At 44.7% G+C, this 23,241-nt stretch overlaps 1 protein-coding gene across 3 annotated transcripts in view; it reads right to left on the bottom strand.

Moving 5' to 3' along the window:
• Positions 1-23,241, bottom strand: part of LOC107994871 (3-phosphoinositide-dependent protein kinase 1) — a 491,030-nt gene that overhangs the window by 51,040 nt on the left and 416,749 nt on the right. The window lies entirely within an intron of this gene.

Consider the following 23,241-nt stretch of genomic DNA (forward strand, 5'->3'; position numbering starts at 1 on the left):
CGACGAGGTAAGAAATGTCTGGTCGAAGAGAGTAGGGAGAGAGAGAGAGAGAGGAGAGAGGGGACCAGCCAGGGGAAAAAAGCCGAAGAGAGTGGCGAGCAGCATTCGCTCGACGCGGCCTTAGAAGGTCGCTAGCTCGAGCTAGCCTTCTTTAGCATCCTGTATCCACGCGTTTCCTCCGTCTCTTTATTCCACCTCCTCGTCTCCTTTCGATACGTTGGATAGTCTCTCTCTCTCTCGCGATGCAACCGTGACGCCTGCGTGTATCTGTAGCGCGAGGCTAGTTAGAGAGCGTGCATCGATGAGAACGACCTCGGCTCTTGTCTCGTCTTCTTCTCGTTATCCTCCTCTTCTCCTCTTCTTCTTCTGCATCTCCCCCCTCCTCTTCTCGTTCGAACAAACTGAAGATGCACCTGCGGCCTGCGCAGGAATCCTGTGCAACGCGTGTGCTTCATCTTTGGCGATGGATGGTCGATTGAAAAAAAAAGCTGGTTCGAGAGGAGAGTTCATCGCTCGAGCGCGATGAATTTCTTCCTTTTTTCTTTTCGGTTCGTAAATACAACGGAGGAATGCTTCAATCTTTTCGAAAGAGCGAGACGTTTTGTAAAATCTTTGTAAAAGGAAAAAAAATTTTTAAAGCTTCTTTCTTCTCCATCGTTTGGACGCTGCCAATTGAAGCCAATTTTCCAAGAAATAAATTCCATTCCCCGCTCGTCTTCGCTCCTTTTCTTCTTTCTCTCTTTTCGCGGCCGAGAAATTAAACACATCGTTCAACTTCTTTACCAAATTTTCCTGATCCTTATATATACATCGGATATAATCGAACCAGTGCATCAATTCACGTAATATACGCGACAATTTGTATCTACGCGTACATCCGTGTAATCGATCGGCACAGAGAAGAAGAAGATGAAGACGAAGAAGAAGAAGAAGAAGATGAAGAAGCATTTCTCCCCAACGGCAGGAATCTCGAATGCAAGAAATAGAAAGATCGAGATTATCAATCCATCCCGCAATACGACACCCCTATAAGCACGCTTCCGATGCCTGCGCCCGACACATAAATTGCCTCGTCCTCCGGATTCGTCTGTGAAATTCAATGGATCCTATGGGAGCACCAAAAGATTGCGATCTCCTCATGAAAGCGCCTCCTCTGCAGACTGCAGCCCGGCAAAGATGGAGGAGGAATCACGATACCACCCGTCATATCCGGTGGAGGGGGGGGAGTTGCTTATTTCATGTTTCATCGGACGAGGATACAATGCGTGTTTACGCCCTCCCACGCGCACCGGATCCGTGAAAATTCGCCTACACGCGGGGCGAAGAAGGCGTCAGCATGTCGAGGGGGTGCAGCACACGTGGATCCTTCCTCGATCGGGTGAAAGACTAGCGTCTTCGAGACGCTATTCAAGGATTTTCTCCGATACGTACTTCTTTCTTCCTTCTCTTTTTTCTTCCAAGGATGATGAATTAAGTAATTTGAAGTTAAAGAGATTGTTCCTTTTCCTTTTTGGTATATTAATTATCGAGTGAGAGAAGAAATATATATCGAGGATCGATTAATATCTTCAATTTCTGAATGCAAAGTGAATATCAATTATGAAAATTGTGTTTTGTAGTTAGTACGAAAGTTAAAGTTTCTTCATTTAACGTTCGAATTTAAATTATTTTATGATTTGTAATAAAATAAATTACGTGTACACGCTTTTCGTATTCGCAGCGAGTTGGAATTCTTTTTTTTTCTTTCCTTCCGTAAAAAACGAGTTTAATTTTAAGAGAGATTATTTTACATAATGTTAAACTTTTTTTTTTTAAAGAAGAAGTATAATTGTATTATTCGATGTAACCTTGGAAGAAGATTATATATGGTAATATTTCTCGGAACATTTTCAACAAAGATCGTTTATGGGGATTATCCTTGGGACGGAAAGGTTATTTTCACCGTGAAAGAAAAAAGGGATAATTATGTTATTCGAGGCGAGGAATCCAGAGAAAGGCGACAGGTAAGTCAATATAACGGTAGAATCACTTTCAAATTTCAGGTATAATTCTGTGAACTGGGCAAAGGAAAAAAGAAAAACCTGCATGAACACGAGGAAGGAGGGAGGGAGGATCAGAGAATTGCTTTCTCCTTCTCCATCTTCCAATTTCACGTGGCACTTTTTCGTTTCTTCCGCGTTTTTCGTGGATACCTACTACTTTTTCTCTCCCTTTCACCCCAGGCCATTCCTTTCACCCTCTTTCCCCTTTTTTGCCGCCTCCTTATCCCGTTTCAAGCTTCCTTCAGTATGGGTTAACGCGTCCATTTGCGATCCATGGACAATAACAGAGGGTTGGAAAATATCACCGACTTACGCAGTCGAAGCTCCCTCGCGTCGAGCAAAATTTACTTTTCAAACCCTATTTTATCAATGCCGGATATTTGGAGATACTCGTTCCAAGTTTAATTATCCTCGACGGGAAAAAGATATTGGACGTTTGAAATATCTAAATACCTCGAGTAGAAGAATCAAGAAGAATTTTAAATATTCCAGGTGATTGGAATATAAAGTTGGGAATAGACGACGTAACAAGGGATGAATCACAAGGGGTGTCGGCCAAAAACCTATGCGTCACCGGTTATTAAGGAACGGGCTTCTAGAAATGATTCTTCCGATTGCCTCGAAGAGGATTTCCTCTCGGATCCAATCCAGCCGAATTAAGCCGACGGGGGTTGACGACGCGTGCTTGACTCAGCTTCTTCGTTTTTGGGTGGCCCTGTGACTCACCGCCATGTTTGCTCCGTAACACCGTAATTAAAAGGGGCTGACTTGTACCAAGATTTATCGGTGTTTCCCCGCTGATAATTCGGCCTCAGAATTCATTTATCCGAGTCGAATTTTTCAGGGATCCGCTCGTTGTTTCCGGTTAATGCCGATTCGAAAAGAATGGTCGTCGAAATTTTCGTAAAACGTTCATTTGTCCACACGATCGCGCAAACTTTATTATCGCGTCGCATGAGATTTCTAAGAATACATCACTGTCAATGATAGAATAAAGAGCGCAAGGTAAAGAAAGTATTAATTATTTTTTTTTTTCTATTTAAAAGTAAAATAGATTCTCTTGCAAAGTTAGATTATCTAGAACGTTGATTCTAATTATTATATTTTAATATAATACGATAAGAAATACGTGGGATGCGCTCATATTGTTCATTCAATATCTAATATCGAGTTTTACATTAGAAAATTCACGAGATATATAAATTAAGGTATATATATTATATATAACCTTAAACTTTGAAATCATCCTCCGGATTGAAATCTTATATCCCGCCTGAAAAAGGAGATAGGAGATTGTTCCTGGTTCGCGACAAAATTTATACGGATTCGAATCTCAACAGCGAAGATAAATTTCACTGTTCGCGAGGAGAAATTGTGCATAAGAAAGATTCTCACCATCCTCGGCAGAATGATCTCGGCCATCGACACTCTCTTCTTTATACTCGACCAAGCGACAAAGAGAGAAGGAAAGAGAGAGAGAAAGAGAGAGAGCACGTCTCGCAATTTGTCTCGCAATTTGTCTCTCGACCGCGAATGATCGGTTAAGTCGATTCACTTTCCCCTCTAATTATCGATCGTTTAATAGAAATCCACGATCCGTGTCGATCCCTGCTCAACAAAGATTCGGCCTCCTCCCCTCCCCTCCCCGACTTCCTCGATACACATCCGATCTAGTTTCGGAATGGATCGTGCGAACCGTTCGCGATCGAGTTTCGCACAAATCGCGCGGACCAGGTTCGCGCCACCGGTGTTAATAAACCGGATAATAAACGAATTCTCCTCTCTTTTTTTTCCACCGCTCTTCACCTTTTTCTTTTTCCTTCCCTTTGAAATAATTCGATCGATCAAGAATCTGATAACCGAAATCTAATATCTCTCATTTTCACGTGTGAAAATGGATCCAATGTTCAAATCAATTATTGGTGATCACACGCGTTTCTACTCTATTATGCAGAATAATTATACTTTTCGGGCAGAGGAGAAGAATTAAAATAGGAGCGAGAGGAAGAGAGAGAGAGGGGGGGCAGTGTATCGAGTATTTCTCTCCTCCGTGACCAAACTTTTCTCGGGGATGGTCGAGAAGATTCCATCAGGGACGGAATAAATCCAGGGAACGATTTATCCCCGCGCACTCCGACCCGAGGTATCTTATCCTTGGAACAAGACGGTACACGAAAACGTAATCTTCACGGGCGGAATAAAAGCAGGAAGTTCTCGAATGGCACGTAGGCCGAGAGATCGTGTCAAGCCTGTCTTCCTTTCACCGATGGGATTCGATCTTCTTTCGATCGAAAACAGTCCTCCTCCCTCTACCAACTCCTCGCGGATGGGGAGGGTTGATCCGGGGTAGTGTAAACGTTAAGCTAATCGAGAGGAATCGAAAGTAACGTTGGCCCTTCTCGAGAAAAGATTCGAGAAAGCTCGGAGGGAAGCTTGAACTCGTTCGAAACGTTCCTGAAGACTGAAAAAACGAAGATAATTTAATTATGTCGATTAACGAAACAGGTTTATTTATATTATTTACGTAAAGTATGTAATTTTCGGTTCTCCTCTTTTCGATTTTCCGATAAATTTATCTTGAAAAGTGTTTGCCAATCGATAAAAACGATTCTGATAACGATTCTTGTGTTTCCAAAACACAAAGGGTCAAATGCACAACGAAGCATCAAGCAACGAAATGATCCGTTTCCAAAAATCTGAAAAAGAGAACGTTTCAGCGACGAATCGTCGATCGACGCAGGTGACTTTCTCGAAGCTTTCTCGATACTATACCGATCCGTCGGTTTGCCCGTGGCAGGGAAAAAAGATCGGCGTGGAAAGTAGCGAGGTCACCAAGAAAGACGAAGGAACACGCACGGCGACTCACGGGGGGAATCTTTTCGTCCCCTCGAGTGAACGGCCACTTTCACGACCAAGCTCTCCCGACGAAAGCTCCTCGACGCGGCCCACGCGGTTCGCGGAACCTCTCCTTCTCTTGACGAGTTCCCACCTCGCGTTTGTTCCTCGAATTTTTCTTCCCCGAACCGAACAAGAGAAAGAACAAGAGAAAGAACAAGAGAGAAAACATCGTCCTCCGACAAGGGAATCGTTTCAAAAACCGATCCTTCGGTACACAGTGTGCACACACCGTTGCCCGTGCCGTGTGTACATTGCTGCAATCCCCTCGTGGAAAAAACCCCCTAATAACGTGGAACCGGATGTCTAACGATGCTCGACGGGAGGAAAAATAAGATCCGTCGAAGATCACTCTATTTAAAGATCCAAGGTAAGCAAAGGTAAGTAAAGGTGACGGGTTCTGGTAATCACGCGACACCCCGAGCACGTTGAAAGCTCGATAATTAAATCGAAGCCTTCTAATCAAAAATCAAAATTTATGTACTTGCCTTCGACCAACTTTTCTAATTAACTGAAGAAAAGTAGGAAAGAAGAGTAGAGAAAAATATATATATAGAGAGAGAAACGTATAACGTAAAACGTAACATTTCCATCTTGATACACGAATAGGCACTGCCGATCGATAATAACGAATTCACAGGCGATAATCCATCGATATCCCGGACGGAGATCGCGACTATCGAGGAGAGGGGAGGGAGGAGGGTTGGTCGGTAAAAATCCGGCCGGATTCCTTGGGATAGCGATCGGTGGAGAAGCGAGCGGTGGAGGAGAAAGAACAAAAGGGGAATCCCCCTTCTCCCTCCTCGTCGAGTCGAGGATCGGCCTGGAGAGGAGCCGTAGAAAGGATGAAACTTCTCGCGGCCGACTTTCCCAAAACCCATTCGCCGATTCGCCGTTTTAACACCGGTTCTCTTAAGGCCGGTGCTAAATGCGTCGCCTGTATCCGGGCCTCTCTCTCTCTCTCTCTCTTCGTTCTATCTCCTCGCCTGCGATCGCCGATTCCCGGTTACATTATCGGTTCTCCGCCAGATAAACAGGAGGGGAGGAGAAAGAGAGAATAATAGAGAGGGGCAAACGCAGCGCGGGCAGTGCGTAGGATCTCGAATCGTGATCGTATCTACTCGGTATTTAGATCAACCAGCCTCCAGACTCGGTCTGCCGCGCCACACAGGAGTCAAAGACCTTCTCTTCCTCTTCCTGCATTGGAATCCGATCGGAAAATCAGCGGAGGCGTTCGTTCGTGCGCTCTCATTCAACTCGCCAACCCCTTCTCGCTCCTTCTTCTTGTCCATTTCTTTCTCCCCACATGTTATCTATACACACGCTCCTCTCCTCTCCCCGCCTCTTTGTTTCGTTTCTGCGAAACGACGACGACGAGTTTATGCGGTAATACGCATCCGAACGAGTTCGAATCGCGGCAATAAAACGACGCCCACTTTTCCGCGAGCCTTTCTCTCTCTCTCTCTCTCTTTCAAAGTTTCTGGTAGTCGAACGTGAAAGTTACGATCCACGATAGGATAGAGCGCTATCTACGAGTCGTAGAGTCGTTAGGGTTACGCCGTTTTAGGTAGGAGGCCACGATAACGATGGGAGAAGTTCGCGCGAAACGCGTGGGGCTGAATAAATAAATCGGCCCGTTCGTTCCCCTTCGGGAAATTCGACGGCTCCTCGACCGCCATTTTTCATCTTTCGAATCTCGCCTCTTGCCTTTCGATCTGAGAGAGCGTTTCTCTCGCTTCGTGCATCTTTCTTTTTTCCCTTCGTTTCGGGATCTCGCGTTACTAGCTAATAAATCGTCCATTCCTCGCACAAATAAGAATCTAACGAAGCGATGGTCTCTCGATAATCTCTCTGGAGTAGAAGAAAAAAGAGAAACAAAAATAAATCAAAAGAACAAGATTAGAGAAGAAGTATCGGAAGAATAAGTCCGAAAATGTAGGCCTGATGAAGGAAGGGTGGATATTAGGAAAGCTGGTCGACCTGGTTCGCGATTCAGCCAAGTTAACTCGAATGGGCTGTACGAGGCGGCCGTTGACCGTGCGCCGGCATTATTTAACTAATGAATCGGGCTACGGGCCACGACAGCAGCCCTGCGCCCAGCTGACGTTGCTTAATGCTTTCACGATCGAGAAATTACGCTCCTTCCGCCTTCACCAACCCCTCCTCCCCTCCCCGTCTACCACCACCGTCGCCAAGTATCCCAAGGATTATCCGTTATACACCGAGCGGGCTTACTCTCCCTTTTTCCTTGCCAACTCCAACGGATTCGTCCACTGGGTATCGCGATATCTCGAACACGCGGATGGACGGTCGACGTCCGGCCAGCCTCGTTTCCGGATCGTAAATCGCGCCGGTCGTCTAGCTAGGAGGACGTGCCGTGAATTCGCAGAGACACCATCGCCAACTCTCAAGGTCCGCTAACTGTTCCTCGCGCGGGAACGGCGCGTCGTCTCGACGGTGTTACGCCGTGTCCAATTTCCCATTGGAGAGGAGGGAAAGCGACTTCTAATTGCGAAAATCGTGGAAACTATTTTTCAATTTTTCTTTTTTTCTCAAAGAAAATCCGTCACGGATTTTGGATGGGATCATAGATTACAGAGGTAGAATAGAACGCGTCGATTTTTATCAAGGATTTAATTTTTTCGAATTTCGAGTGGAAAGAATCGTTAATTTCCCGTTCACGTTACATCGATCTCGCGGCGCGATATCCACGGTATCGTGAAGAATGCAACGAAAAGACGGACGGGAAGATCGTGGATACCGATATTCGATGTTCGGCATACATTATAACTGTTTCTCGCCGGGCACGATCGTAAATTCCTCACCGATATTTCCTCGAAAAACGACGAAAATTCCCGGCGTCGATAATGGAACAGATCTAGTTGATCGGAAAAATGGAAAATTCGAGGGGTGGAAGATTCGTCGAAAGTCGCCAATTCGTGAGGATAATGTCGAATTATGATCGCGGGCAGCCTTTACTCTCTCTCTGGGGCCGTGCTCTGGACCTCGGAACATCGAAATGGAATTTTAATGAACATCAACGCGGCATCATTAAATCTGTGCATACTCGTGGCTGTTCACCCTTTCACGGAGCGCAGCCAGGATCGTCCGCGATGCCGGTCGGCGTAGCAACAGCGGCGTAACCTGAAACTTGCAAATTTCCCTGATGGCTTCTCGCGATTCTTTCGGAAGGGATCCCACTCGCGGTGAATATTTTTCGATTCGAAGCGACAGGGGTGGAGAGAGTTGAATGATTTTTGATTCAAATTGGTAAAAGATGAAAGAATCGAATGAGACTTTTTTTTCTTATCCACCTCTTACTATGATTTATAATAAGCAACCGGAAAAGAAAAAAAGAAGAATAAGTGAAAAAGTTTCGCCTCGACGATCTTGGAAAGGATAAAAGAAAATTAGTTTGCATTAATGAGTTGAGTTTCATTTCCGATTACGGGCCCGGCACGTATAATTTTCTTAGATCTCTTTTTATCAGATCATCGAGAATCCAACCGCCAATTTTTCTTCACTCATACCCTCTGTACATCACAGCAAGAATGTTTATAAGAAAAATCCGTTAAAATCCGTACAGATTTCTACAAATCTACGTGTTTTAAAATTCGATCACTTTAATAACCCATTAAACAAAGTCGAGAGAAAAAATTGCTCGCATCTTCGGGACGCCTATATATCAATATCTCCTTCCAAATCCAAAGAATAAGTCTATATTCCTCTCGAATGCGAAAATAGACACCTTCCATCCTCTTCCACGATTAAAATCTCTTTTTCTCTTTCTCTCTGCGGAAGAAACGCAGAAAACGGAAAAACTCTAGTCCCAGCGAGTTGGCACTTTCCTCTTTGTTTTGTTTTTCCAGGAACTCGAGAAAGAGAGAGACAGGATCGAAGGCAGGGCAAGTCTTGGGCGATATCTATGGTATGGTGCAGGGTCGCGAGCCATCACGCGCGCAAAGTGGAGGGCAGGCAGCCTCCTCCCGAGGATGAGGCCCGTGGCCGGGGAAGGAGGCGGAGAGGGGGCCCACAAGGAGGCGAGACAGGCCTTATACGAGCTGGTCGGTGGCCGTCGGGGTTCCCTCTAATGTTTGATAGTTGTGTGTGGGCCGGCTCAGGCCGGCGCAGCGTGAGAGAGGAATGCGAGGATGCATAGCCGGCTCGTGTTGCCGTTCTTTGGTGCACAGCTCGCGACGTCCACTTCGGGCAATCGACGCCGTTCGAACGCCGTTCCAGAACCAGACTGTCTCGTAACCAGCCTCTGGGACAGACGGTATGAATCATTCTGTCCATTGACCCCGCGTCACGAGGGCCTCTCGAGGAATGCTCCCGCCGATTTTTCCACCGAGCAGGAATGCTTTTCTCCTTCTCTATTTCAGAATCGTAATTTCAATTTGTATCCGCGGGGAAAAGAGGAGGAAGAAGAAACAAATATATCAGGCTGTGATCACGCGTGGACCTGGTGTCGATAAATCAAGAGGAGGGCGACCGTTTCCGGTTACAGGCTGTCAGCCTGATAATCGAAGAACGAGAGATAGAGGAGAGGGATAGGGGAGGAAGGGGTTTTCGGTTGTTGGCCGACATTTCGAAAGGGTGCGCCCGGCCATCGATCGATGCTATTTAAGAGCAACCGAGGGGGATGATTACTTCCTTACGATGTCGTTGCTTGTTTCCCGATCACCGATTTACCTTCCTTCCTTCCTTCCTCCCTCCCACGCCGTAACGATAAGATTGAGATCGTTGGGAGCGGAGAATATTGTTGCAACCCGTTGCACACGAAACTTGGAGCAAATTGGGCGCAAAGAACGGTCACACGAGAAGTAAACTGGCGGAAACGAACTGTGCCCTTCCCCTGTTTCTGATCAGGGGCATCGGCGATTATTTATGTAGCTCGAATCGGATCGTATTAACCTGACCCATGTCCAACCTCGGCTCCCCATCATTTGCAACCGTTGGGAATAATAATAAAAACGTATTGGCTCCGTTATTGGCAAGCGAGAGTGAGAAAATATCGTAAACAGAATACTTTTACTTCGATCTTGTGGGAAGATCGGAAGGAAAGATCTAACTGTTAAAAAATACCAACACCGAATCTAAAAGCAATAAATTTTTAGTAAGATCCATTGGTCGGCTTAATGGCCGAAAGGGAAGAATTTTTAATCCACTCGCGAAATATCTTCGCTCGAGATCGGTCTCGGGGGCTCCAAGAAAGAATCCAAACGAGAAATATCCGATAGCCGTGCTGCCAAGAAAGCATCGGGATTCCTTTCTTTTTTTCCCTCCTCCTCTTCGTCCTTTTCCCCTACGTGGGATACATTATTGCGCCCGGGAAGAGACCGTTAGGGAAGAGTGACGTAGCAGGAGGGACGAGAAGAGAAGAGAAGCGGAGGAAATACGGATTCGTAGTACGTATCTTCCGCTTAAAATTGCGGCTCGACACTGGCAAGCTGCCTTATCGGTGGCCACCTTTTTATCCCGTCGAAACGACACCTTTGTGCGGCCCTTCCAACGCCCGTAAATTTCATCTCCCCCTCGCTCGCCCTCCTCACTTTCTTCTTCCGCTTCCGTTATGTAATTGGCTGCGCCGCTTGCCAATTCTATTATTACTAAATATGTATGTTTTATTACGAGCTGCTCGTCCCTAGGACGTCGCCCGTTCCATCCTCGAGAGGAGGCCAGCCATTTTGAACGGTCCGCTGGCCAACTGAGCTACGTCGATCGAAATGGAAACCGCTCTCCTTCGCGCTCCTTCTTATATATATATATCGGCTACATACGCGCTCTAGAAGCACGAAAAATAAAAACGCATCCCCTTTCTCGATAGTATTTTTATACTCGTTGAGTATCCTTGTTACTTTTACAATTAGAAATCGATTTTCTTCTAGTTGATCTCGGTAAGATATATACTTTTTCTTCCATTCGTGTCAGGGGCGATGACATCATCAGTTTGATATCTTACAATGCTTTAGCTCCGATAAATATTCGGATTATTCGGAAATCGAGTTAATAATAAACGTAGGTAATCCTATTCCCTATATATCGAGAGAAGAAAAAGGACACGTTCCCTCGACGAAGGGAAGAAAAAGTTACACCGGTTCTCTGGGACAAATGCCAATTTTCGATCGACAAACGATTACCGATTACGAAAACATCGACTCTGATATATCCTGCTATCAACCGCGCGCAACAACTCCACCTACTCGAGAAACCAAGCGCGAATAATCGTGGCTCGCTTTGCACACACAGACACACACACACATATACATACTCTGAACTACTGAGAGCTACGCAAAGTATCCTTGACGACAATCGTTTCACGAATACTACTCCCATGAGTATACAACAATCGAAAGATCCGGCTTCGAGTCCTCGTTCAGTTACCCAATCGCTTTCGATCGATCAACGCTTTTTCTCACCAAATATACACACACACACACACACACACGCATATACATACGATCGCGTGGATCGTAGAGAGAGAGGGGGAGACGGGTCCTGAATTAATACATTAGCCACCCAATAAGTCGCCGTAAATTAAGCGATAGCGTCGGCGGCCTCGTGCACGTTTGCGCCGCGATTAATCTTGCTGCACGTGCAACGGAGATGGCAAAATCTATATCTGTTCTCCTCCTAGAATCGGTTTTTGGTCGATTGGCCGCGACTCCTCCTCCATCCACGGTTATTTATAAAGAAACCGACTTAACCGTCGTGCTGGCCGGTTCTCACGCACCAGGTGCTACCTGGTGGTAACCAGCTGATCACCCATTGACCTTGTCGCCGTTCCACGGAGCAGACTCCAATAGCTCCGTTCGGTCATTAACAGCGTTGTCGAGGCGGCGGCTCGATCATCGTCAAAGCGCCAATTTACGAATCTTCGAATCGATACGCGCCGATCCTCCCCGCCTGAGATTACACGGCCGTGACAGTAGCCAAGGTATCTATTAATACTTCTCTTTTGTTCATTCCAAATCGATACAAGATATCGACCACTATAGGGTAGAATCGATCGAAGCGTTTTTCGATAAAACGTGTTTCGATTAAAAAAAAAAAATAGCAACGTGGAAAAGTATTAATAAATTACCGATAAAATGTATATCGATCGGCGGCCGGCAATTTGCATCGATATTATTTATTTTTCCTGGGAACTGGCTCGATTTTCCTCTCCACCACTTTTTAAGGCGAGCCCAACGTGGATGACATTTGAAGGATATCTTAATACGTACGCTCCGGTATATCCAGTTCTTGAATATTAAAATACAATACAAAGAATTTCTTGCCGAGAATTTTAATGCGTATTTTATATATATATATGTATATATATTAATACCGAGAATCGCGTTAATCGTGCGGGATATTTATAAATAGCGGGGAAATGTTTCAAAGGAGGCCTTTACCCAATTATCAGCGTCGTCTCGCTTTCGAAATTTCTATTTCCTCCCCGGATGGCGATAAACGAGTATAGGAGAACCGTGTATTCGATCCGTGTGTCGTGGCTTCAACGGCTATTAATATTAACGTAATCTTTCGTACTATAATTCTGGCCCCGCGAGCTATAAATACACGGCGAATGACCATAAAATTTCAACCACGCGAGTCCCGTAGAATCGCCGCTAAGATCTCGGCCGCAATAAATCGCGAATTCTAGAGAGCCGCTTCGGTGAATTCACAGCGCAACGGATCCTAGCGGCGTGTGTTCACGGGCGCAACAACTGGTCGAATACGTAATCCTTGTTTCGCATAAACGGTGGTGGGACACATGGTGAAATAAATCGTATCGGTTCTTGGGCTCATTTCTCGGGGACACAAAAATTTGATACGTAATAATAAGCAGTGGACGGGGTGGTGTGAATTTAGCCAACGATTAAGTAACGATTTATGCCGATTCGAATCAATTATCGTATGAAAGTGGATTAAGGGAAACGTTTCTGTGAAATGTTTCGTCAAAGAACGTCGAATTTTTGTTTTTAAATACTTTCCAACTAATATCTCGTGACGGTTCCAAACATATCTAAACGCTTTTATGCGTGTTGACGTACGAGTTAACTGTTCGTAATTAACTTATTAATGTTCCCTCCTCCTTTTTTCCTTTATCTCGTATCGAACCAAATATATTTTTCCCCGTGATTTTCATTATTTATTATTTACACACCTATATTGACACTTCACATTCCAGAAAGTACGATTATTTTCCAACGAATCGCGAGCTTTCGGTCAGGGATGATACTAGAATTATTGTGCGCACGTCTATTTCCAAATGTATTTACGTTACATATCTTGCCGCGTAACGATACCGGGAATCTTCTGGATTAGAAGAAGAAGAAGAAGAAAAAGAAGGGAAAAAAAGTCCATTAAACATTACAACGCGCCGCTAATATCTCGACAAATAACGATGTTACGGCGAACAATTAGTATTTCGAGGGATTCACGCCTGGGCTGTTTAACCGTTGCAGAAGAAACATATTTGCACACATCGCTGGTTTGCTCGGTGTTGTCACGATGGTTTTATTCCAGCCATTTTTTTACCAGTCACATAGAAAACGGCAAATTCCACGAATTTCAAACCGCGTCGGATGAGACCACGTCGGATGTAACTCGCGCAATAATTCCCCGCTAAAAAGATCGCCACCATCCGGAAATCAGCGTTTCTCAATCTATGGATTCAATGATATTTGAATCAAACGAACAACGAACCGCTAGAAATGTTAGCTCGAGGCGCATCCAAATCGAGATACAGGATTTATTATACATATATATATAGAATAAAACAAAATTGAGCAGAGATAAATATATAAATAGTTTCAAAAAACGAGCCAGAGATGGAAAAGTTTCGAAGATTATCTCTGTTTTCTCAAGTGTATGAAAGAATGTACGAAGGAAAATGTATAAATAATAAAAATACTGCTTTATCCTTTCGCTATAATTAGCCGAAGTTGCAGGAGTTTCAAAAAAAAAAATGCACAATTCCATTCAAAAAGATAGAAATCCTTATTTCACTCCGCGAAACCTTTATTCTAATTCTTGCGATCATCCCGCGACCCAAACGGATTTAATTTAATTTCGCGAGTATCGCGAAAACACGCTGCGAAAAAAAAAAGAGTTGAGAAACGCTGTTCCAGATTCGCATATCGCCGTCGTTCAACCGTTCGCGCATACCGAACGAAATAAAAATTCCGCGCCACCCGTCCCGAACGTTCGAAGGATATAAGCCTGTGGAACCCGAAAAGTCACTCGGCTCGGTCAGGTGTGTACTTACACGCGCGGTACAACAGCTGATTCCTCCGAAACGACCTTGAAAACGAATCGAAAAAAGGAGAGAAAAGAAAGAAGAATAAGAGCCGCGAGACACAATTCGAGAATGTAATTCCAGACTGATAACCTTCGCACATTAATTAGCATAGTTAACGAAGAATCAATTCTGGGAGATTAAAAGAGCGCTCGCGCACCTCGATTGCAACTCTCGAGACTTTGAACGAATTTCACGGATATTGTGCTGCTCGTATCGCGATTCTATGTAACGCAACGTATGTATGTAACGCGCGTGTTTTGAATTTATGCGCGTCACGAGACACGTGGAGAGACTTTGATGAAGTTTTTCTTTTTTTCTTTTTTTTTTTTTCCTATTATTCCAACACGTTTACGACTCCAGTTTACGCGTGACGTAAATACAATGTAACGCAGCGTGCTATTTTAACCGGCCGTAGTTATTTTCGATATCAATATACCTCGATATAATCATAGCTGTCTGCAACAAACGTAACGTTCGAAAATATACTTTATCCTTTACGTTACGATCGATTCGACTATTAAATTATCCAACCGTTGCTATTCGATCGATCTCTTGATTGTCGCAAATCGCTTTCATTAGAATTTGCTTCTCCTCCTCCTTATATTATAATCGATTAATTTCGAATGAACGACACGAGCTCTTAAACGAATCTCTATTATCTTGAATCGAGCATATCCTCACGCGCACGAGTCTCATCGAATTCCTTCTCACAAATTTTGGGATCGTGAATGATCGCAACGGGCATTGCAGTGCCAAAAATTCGAAGGTTTATATATATATGTATGTATGTATAGCAGGTTTTAATGGAACGTGGAAACAGCTGGAGTGCAGGCACGTGCGGAGATTCGCGTGCAAAGAGGAGCGCGCTAAGTGCAATCTCGATTACCATTCGAACGAAGATTTATGCACGGCCTCAGCGTATGCGAGCGGTTGCGACAGTTTAGAAAACTGTTTGCGTTGTTGGTATTGGAAATTTATGCGAATTACGTCGACCGGTGACGCGGAAGTGACCGCACGCGCGAGAGCCTCGCCAAGGCCAAAACCGTTTGTCGCGGACGAAAACTACACGCTCGAAACCGCTTGACCGCTGCTGTCAATGACTCCACCTTTAAATATATATATATATATATATATTTTTCTCTCGTTTTATATCGCTTCTTCTCTATCGGCGAGAAAAAAATATCCTTTTCCTCCCGAATGTCGAAACGTTCGAAAAAAAGAACAAGTTTCGTTGGTTTGCATTCACTCGTACGATTTTTTCACACTTTTTTCCATTCAACATTTATTCACTCTCGCAATTATGTCATTATATTGTCTGCTCCAATGCTTTACGTAGTGTCTGTGTTTCGCACCGTGAATGTGTATGATTTATCTCGTTTTATTCCGTATATCTTTTACATTTTTTCCCCCTTTTTTTACGAGGAACCGGATGCGCAGGAGAAGAGGTATCAATCGTCTTTCTTCGAGTCGAATCCTTACTCCTCGTTACCACATCGAAGGAAGTATGTTGTCGTCACGGGCTCCAAGAGAATTTCCCACGTTTCTTCTTCCCGTCGAACTTTGATCCCCCGTTCGAGGAGAGAGAGAGAAAGAACCGCGGTTTACCTCTTCCAGAACGAGCGCGCTTCCTCTAATTCGCGTCTCTGGAAAACGATCCTTCTGGGTTTATTAGCATAAAATTAGCGAAACTTTCACTGGCCAGGTGAAACTAAACGGAGAAGAGAGCCGCCGTTCACGCCGCTCCATTCCCCAATTTCATCGCGCAACGATGCTAGGCAAAGGCGAACTTCGATCCAAATGTTTGCGGAAAATGATTCGTTCGATTGGAAAATTCACGATCATAGATCACGTAGTCCGTACAAAAATCGGAAATATTTTTATATACCATCCGTTCGAAATTTAAATTAATCAACACACGTTGAAATTCGGCAAAATTCGGATCACAAACCGTATTCCAAGTATTCTTCCGTGTCCATCGGAAGAATAGCAGCGACGTCGATCAAATTTCGATCGTGTCTCGTAATTTTCCCTCCTCTCGCTGTATGACACGCTATATAGTTTGGCCGCGAATTGGAAAAGAAAAAAATCAGAGGGGAATCGTTGCGCCGTTTCCCACCATCCGTTCCTCACCGTGGCGAGATCTTTCGTCGACGTCAATCGCGGGATGGAGCCCGGACCATAAACGTTCTACGCTAATTATCGGGGAAGATTAAGCGTTTGACACGCACAGAACTGGGCAGACTTTAAAAATAAACGCTCCGTCACGAAACCGTCGTAAAATTGGACAAAGATAATCGCGATGGTGTTCGCCAGCTTCCAGGCAATTTGTTAAGACGTCTAAAGTGGTTGATTAATTGTTTTCTCTCTCTCTCTCTCCCCCAAGAGAACAGTAGTCGTAAGTAAATTTGCGAGAGAAGAGTTACGTAAGTAAGCAAGTAAGTAAGTGCAGTTACTTAAAGGAATTATTTATGAAATTTGTAGATTTATTTACTCGTAATATTTGTGGTGTTATGATAATCGCGGGCATTGGAATATTTTTTTTCACGCTGGAGATTCGCATAATGGAAACGTTTATTTTATTTTTTCTTTTTTTTTTTTTGCAATCGCAAAAGGCGAATAAATATAGGACGTTTAAAAATAGATTTATAAACTTGTTTTGATTCAAACAACTTTCGTGTTTGTACAAGTATTCGAAAATACTATTAAATCGTCCCCTATATATTCTTCTTAGATGGAATACGGGTTGGCTATATGACTGAAACTACAATAGATTCTCCATTCATGTATGTAAAATTTTAATTAATATCCGATTAGCTAAAACTCCAGCTTATCCTATGAATAATTGTCAGGCTCGTTCAATGAATTTCTTTTGTAATATAATATCTCCCTGCCTATTTTATTATTGTCTGAATATTCTAAAAATTAAGAATAAAAAAAATGACATTCACCTCACGTGCTTATTCAAAGAATAAAGAATCTGCATATTCCCCGTTTGATATTAATGGCGATCGTATATGTTCTTGCGCATAATTGAAAATAAATGTAATTAATTTTTAACCAACGATCGTAATCACGTAATTCCACTCGAATCACATTGCCTTACGTTCCAATAAGAGGACAGAATCCGAACGCAGCGACGACCTTATCTATGCAAATGAATTTCATTTCCATAGATAGTATAATTAGAAAAAAAAAAAAATAACGCAATCAAATCCTCCTCTCCGAAAATTCCCAACGATTCTTCGATCCGATTATGATTTCATTTTTGGGATAAAAATAAAACAAATCTACCTTCCCCAATTAAAACGGCAGCAACGATAGTCTTTTCCACGCTTCTCACATCCGCGCGAGAGGCTGCTATCGCCTCCTATCGTCTCCTCGTGCTGCAATTTTTGAAACCCAACGCCGCGTTCCCAAGGTAGGAACAATGCTTAGGACGATGCTGTTCCCTCGCTGCTATCCGGCTAGACGTTTCGTCTAGTTCCCCTTTTATCGCGGCGAGGGCCCGCGATGCTGACACCAGCGACCGGCCGACCGGCTGTGACACACGTGGAGACACGGCTTGGTACGATCCGCGACGGTGGAAACAATATACAGGGTACGATAACACGGACCTCGCGACTCCAAGCCTGCGCTCGCCTCTGCGACACGTGTCGCCCACGATAAACGATCCTCTCCGCTCCAGAGAGAGAGAGAGAGAGAAAGAGAGAGAGGGAGAGCAGAGGCGAAACTCGGTGCCAGGCGATTCCATTGGGCGTCGATCGACCAGCGTCCGATTAGGCGATTAAGATTAGCAATCGGATGCGTGAGAATGGCGCCGAGTATGCGCCTATGCGGCTCGATTGCGCGCGTAATTGCCGTCAGTTCGACGGTATTATTGCCAGGGTTAATGGATGACGACGAAGATTCCGGGCGCAGGCTCGTTAAGGGGTGAAAATTATCGTCGGGGAGGGAGATGGATGATCGCGTTTGAAAGGTGTTCAAGAGGCGCGATGAAACGTATTTTATAGAGATAAGAGTAAGTTGATACGTCGGAGAGGAAATATTATTTTCTGCATCTCTAAAATTATTCGTAATTAGATACGATTAATTTTGACGAATCTCGTTAAATAGGTCAAACTGGATCCGAGATTAAATTGTACGTGTGTTGCACGGTTACTCAAGACCCAGCCAACTAATTAAATACCCGAAACTATCCGCAACATCTGCACTCGCATACTCGATGGAATCTTCCACCTGGCGTTCCGATTCAACCTTTTAGAGCCTCCTCGTGCCAAATAATATTATTACAGGCCAACTAGTAAACATTGCGCAATTAAACGTTGAGAGAATCTTTCCTCCCGATCTGGCACACCACGTGTTAATTTCCCAAACGCTTCTCCGCCTCTCCGTCAAAAATCTCGCTTTATATCCCTCGTTCGATTCACATCTCTCTGCCGATGAATCCTTGATCGATCGACAGTCCAAGAAAAAAAGGCAATTCCTCGTCACGTTAAGGTTACACGATGTATATTTGGAATCCACGAGGAGACTAACTCTTAACTCGCATATCTGAAATTTTTCCTGATCACGCTGCGCCGGAGCGGAGGAATTCTTGCAAAGGTCAGCAACGAGGAGAAGAGAGACCCGATCCTGTCGCGCTCTAATCCGCGAGGAGTATAGAGAATGCAGGCTATCGCTCGATTCATTCAACCTGTGTTTATAACAAGGCGCGCGTGCTCTTTCATCGTTCGTTAATTGGAATCCTGTTGGAAAGGAGAGGAGAGAAAGATGATCGTGGGTCTGGAAAAAAGAAAAAAGAACCTTATCACCTTCCTATCCACGTTTCGAGGAATTAAATTACTCGGAGAAGAAGAGATAAGGAGCGAAGTGAAAATGATCCTCGATCTTTGGTTGGCTCGTCAACGGGTTGGCAGTCGAGTCGAGTCGTATCCCGAGGAATTTTTCAAGAAAGGGCCGTATAATTTGGCGAAAAGTCGAAAGGAGTCGGAAGAGGATCTCGATTGGGCAAAGATCTGGGGGAGAGAGAGAGAGGGAGAGCGAGAGTTCGGTTGGAAAGAAGGAATGGGATAAACGGGGAACGAAGAGAAGCCGGAGGCCGGTGGAACGGAAAGCGATGGAAAAGACGAGGACGAGAAGAGAGAAAGAAGGAGGAAGAGAGGAGCAAAGAGTGGGCAAGACAGGAGAACGAACGGAGGACATCGAACTGAAATGGCCTCTGGGAGCGCATTCCAGTATTCCACTCTCGCTACCTTAGGCCATCCTCTCCTTCTCCTCGCCCTAGCTGCTTCCTTCTCCATTCTCCTTCTCGCTCTTCCGCCTCCTTTCTTCTCCTTCTTCCACCTTATCGTCGTCGTCGTCGTCGTCGTCGTCGTTGTCGTCATCGTCGTCGACGTCGTGCCGCAGTCTCTTATCCCTCTCTCTTTCTCTCCTCGCCATCTGCTCCTTCTTCCTTCGCCACGATTCTTTCTCTCCGTTTGTCCTTCTCGCTCATCCCTCAGCATCCTCCTTTCGACTCCATCCACTCCTTTTATTTCCCTCTCCGCATTCTTCAGTTTCCCTCCATCGCCACCACCGATGAGTCTATTTCGCCAACTCTCGAACACCTATACAAGCCCCCCTATTTTCCACGAGGTTTCTAATCGATCCAACGCCTAGCGATCTTTTCTTTGAGGTTTCAAATCAAAGGCTTGCGCTTATATCTTCTCTCTCTCTCTCTCTCTGCCCCGTGTTTCGAACTCGTTTCGAAAGGAATCCGCGCGGAGGATAAACTTTTTATCGAAATTAGCACGCCACCGCCAACGCGGCCGATGCTTACGTAAGAATTTTGAAATTTCTTCCGTTTATTAGTACGTCTGCGTTTACTTTTTTTCTTTTTTTCTCTTTTCCCTCGCCACGACGCTGGGACAGCGCGCGCGCGCACCTGTCCATCCAGAGCGACACCGCTCTCCTTTTATTTTCCCCGTTTCCGCGGCGGCACTCTCCAGCCACTTCCTTTGTCCCACGCGGCTCCCACGCCAACTTCTTTTGCATAACTCGTCGAACGAGGAGATCCATCCAGGGGGAGAGTCGAGGATCTCACGACCTTCAATTTTCCTGTGCAGTCGAACGTTACCGGACGGACGTGAAATTTTAAAATCTTCTCCTCTCCGGATGGAGACTGCGAATGCATGCGAGTTAAAAAAAGGAAAAAGGAGGAAAGAAGCAGACGTGTTATTCGACTCGAAATCGGGATTAAAGTAGAAAAACGTTTCAGTAGCTTTTACTTTCGAGCGTCGATTTAAAACACAGGCAGGATGAAATATATATATGTTTTTCCAAATAATGGCTATAATAATCAACACGACTCCGACCGGTATATCTCCACGGAATTGTAAACGTGTTGTGTTCGTCATTACGTACGATCCTCGCGGCTCCATAAATTTGCAAGAGCGTTTATAGCATCCATTACACGCCACTGAAACGTACGATCTCTCTCGTCGTTCGGAGAAGTATCCCCATGCCCGCGATTTCCTTAAATCACGCGCCATTGTCGCTGTTAAGTCTTTTCTTGTCGCCCTCCATTGCCTCATTCGCCCTGAGGGATGCGACTGCCCTTACGAAAAACGCCCGGAAGTGAGCGCGTTCCGCTCCGTGGCCCGGAAGACGCGCGTAATTCCTTTCTCTTCTTCTTATTCCTCTTATTCTCCTTCCTTCCCTCCCCTTCTTTTTCTTTTATTGCATCGCCATTACCCGACTGAATTACGGACAGGCTTGGCACGCTTGGACCAATGGCGGCCATCGGGCGGCATATAAGCTCTTGAACAATGCCCCTGTCCCGCGGAGGAGGGACTCAACGACCCTGAAAAGTCGGCTCAGCGCGGCGACAAGAGTGTTTCGTCGGTTTGCTTCCAAAAAAAGGAAGGAAAAGAAACAAAAATCCAGATCTCCTCTCCCGAGTTGTTCGCTCCCTCTAAGCCGATTTCCCATGGAAACGAATTCGTCGTTTCATCGATCAAGACCTCGTCGGAGGATCTCGCGTACATCTGGCTTTCCATTTCGGAAAATCCTCCGAGACACGCTCGTACGGATCTCGATAAGAGTCCTCCCCCGCCCCACGCTCTTCTTCCAAAAAGATTCCTTCTTCCTCCTCGAGGAATCGAATTGGAAGGATTTTTCGCACAAACTGTTAACGAGAGAGGAATTAATAGAATTTGGGGGAGCTAGCTCTCGTTGAAAGATTCTTCAATTTCGTTCGGGACGAAATACGATCGACGATACGATAATTCTTTCGATATGTCGGTAATAACGTCGCAGAGGATCGGAATTATATTCATTTTGCGCAATAAAGTTTAAGAGGTTTTGTTGAATTTAAGAGGGGATTTTATTTATCGGGTATATTCGGATAGATAATCGGCCGTGAATAAAAGTATTCCGACCGATAATATTACCGAGAATAAATAAATAAATAAGAATGCGTAAAAATGTGTTACGCACGCAGAAACATCGTATTTTTAAGTGGCCTTTAAGTAGATAAATATCGTCGATAAGATGTATTATCCGGAAATCACGCGCGTGTGTCGTGTATGGTCAGTTAATAAATATATTAAGTCATTCTTAGCGAAGCTAATATCGAAAGCGCAATTTTTCGCGATTAACGATATCTGCTTTGATCGATTATTGGAAGAGTAATTATTTCTTTCGGGACACTCCTCCCTGCAATTGCAACGTTTAATTTCGACAACGATATCTCGTCTCTCGTGAATCGAACGTTATCGAATCTTTCTTAAATAATCCGACAAAATTTCTTTTCCATCATTCTGTGCGCGAGAAAGATGAAAGCAACTCAGAAGACAGTGAAACGCGAATTCCCGAAATCGCTTCCTCAAAAATCCTCCAAAATGAATCGATATAATTCGTAAGAATTTACAAGTTAAAAGTTCACCAATAAGATCCGCAAAGAATAATTTCCATCGATCGACGTGCCCACAGTTTTGGGATCAATCCGTCAGGAAAGTTTGGAAAGGAAATCTGGATTTTCGTGGCCAACGGGATATCCCTGCGGTGGAATTTAACGGCGGAGGTAAAAGTTGCTCGTTAACGAGATGGAGCTCGTTGCCGAAAGATAAATCGAAATCCATCCACCTTTTCTTCTCCAAGTTTCGCTCGCCGTGATCCGCACGATGACTGGAGGATAATCGTGATCGCTTCTCGGGGTTGATTCCACCCTCCCCCTTCTCGATCGCCATTCTGATCCTCCGTGCTTTGTGCTGCAGGGCTGCTTAACGTTTTCAATGCGGAATCGACACGTGTCGCGACGAATTAATCCGGATAATGGATGCGACGAGGCATTGGCCATTCGTCGAGATTGTTAAATACAGATTTCTTTTTCTAACAAGCTTACAAGAGCTGCCAAAAATATTCGATTTTTAATGCATTCGGTTTATTCTCACATTCGACACTCGTGGATCGGCGAGAAGAACGTCCAACGATAGAATTTTCGACTAGAAAAACAACGATTAAGCAGGATTGGCTGGGATCGAAATGCAAACTATCTTCGATCTCGACTTCACCGATCCTTCTTCGTTCCTCAACAGCTTCGAGCTTCTTCCGCGAAGATGGATCTTTCGCTCGATATCGTGATCCTGACGAGGAGAAACATGCTCGTCCTGGTTATGATTCCGACAGCGTACGAAATTTTGACAAAGTTATCGATGTGTTTGCCTGCCTCGATGAAACTCGCCAAGTTTAAGCATTACCAGCTCGATATTCGAATATCTCCCCTCCCCCATTATTGAGAAATTGGCGAGGATGCGAATGGCAACCCGATTCGAAGGTGGGTCGAGTCAATTTTTTCCCGAACGGAGAACAACGCGTGCACGAGAAAGAGAGAGAGAAAACTAGAAGAAACTCTTTCAATCTCGCCTCGAAATCGACGAGAAATCATCGCTCTGATCGATACGCGTTTCACAAGCAAAGAAAGAAAGAAAGAAAGGAGAGGCAGAATGCAAAATTGTGAAAAGGATGCAATCAGCG

Source organism: Apis cerana, linkage group LG1 (genome assembly GCF_029169275.1).
Source record: "Apis cerana isolate GH-2021 linkage group LG1, AcerK_1.0, whole genome shotgun sequence".
Taxonomy (NCBI): Eukaryota; Metazoa; Arthropoda; class Insecta; order Hymenoptera; family Apidae; genus Apis; species Apis cerana.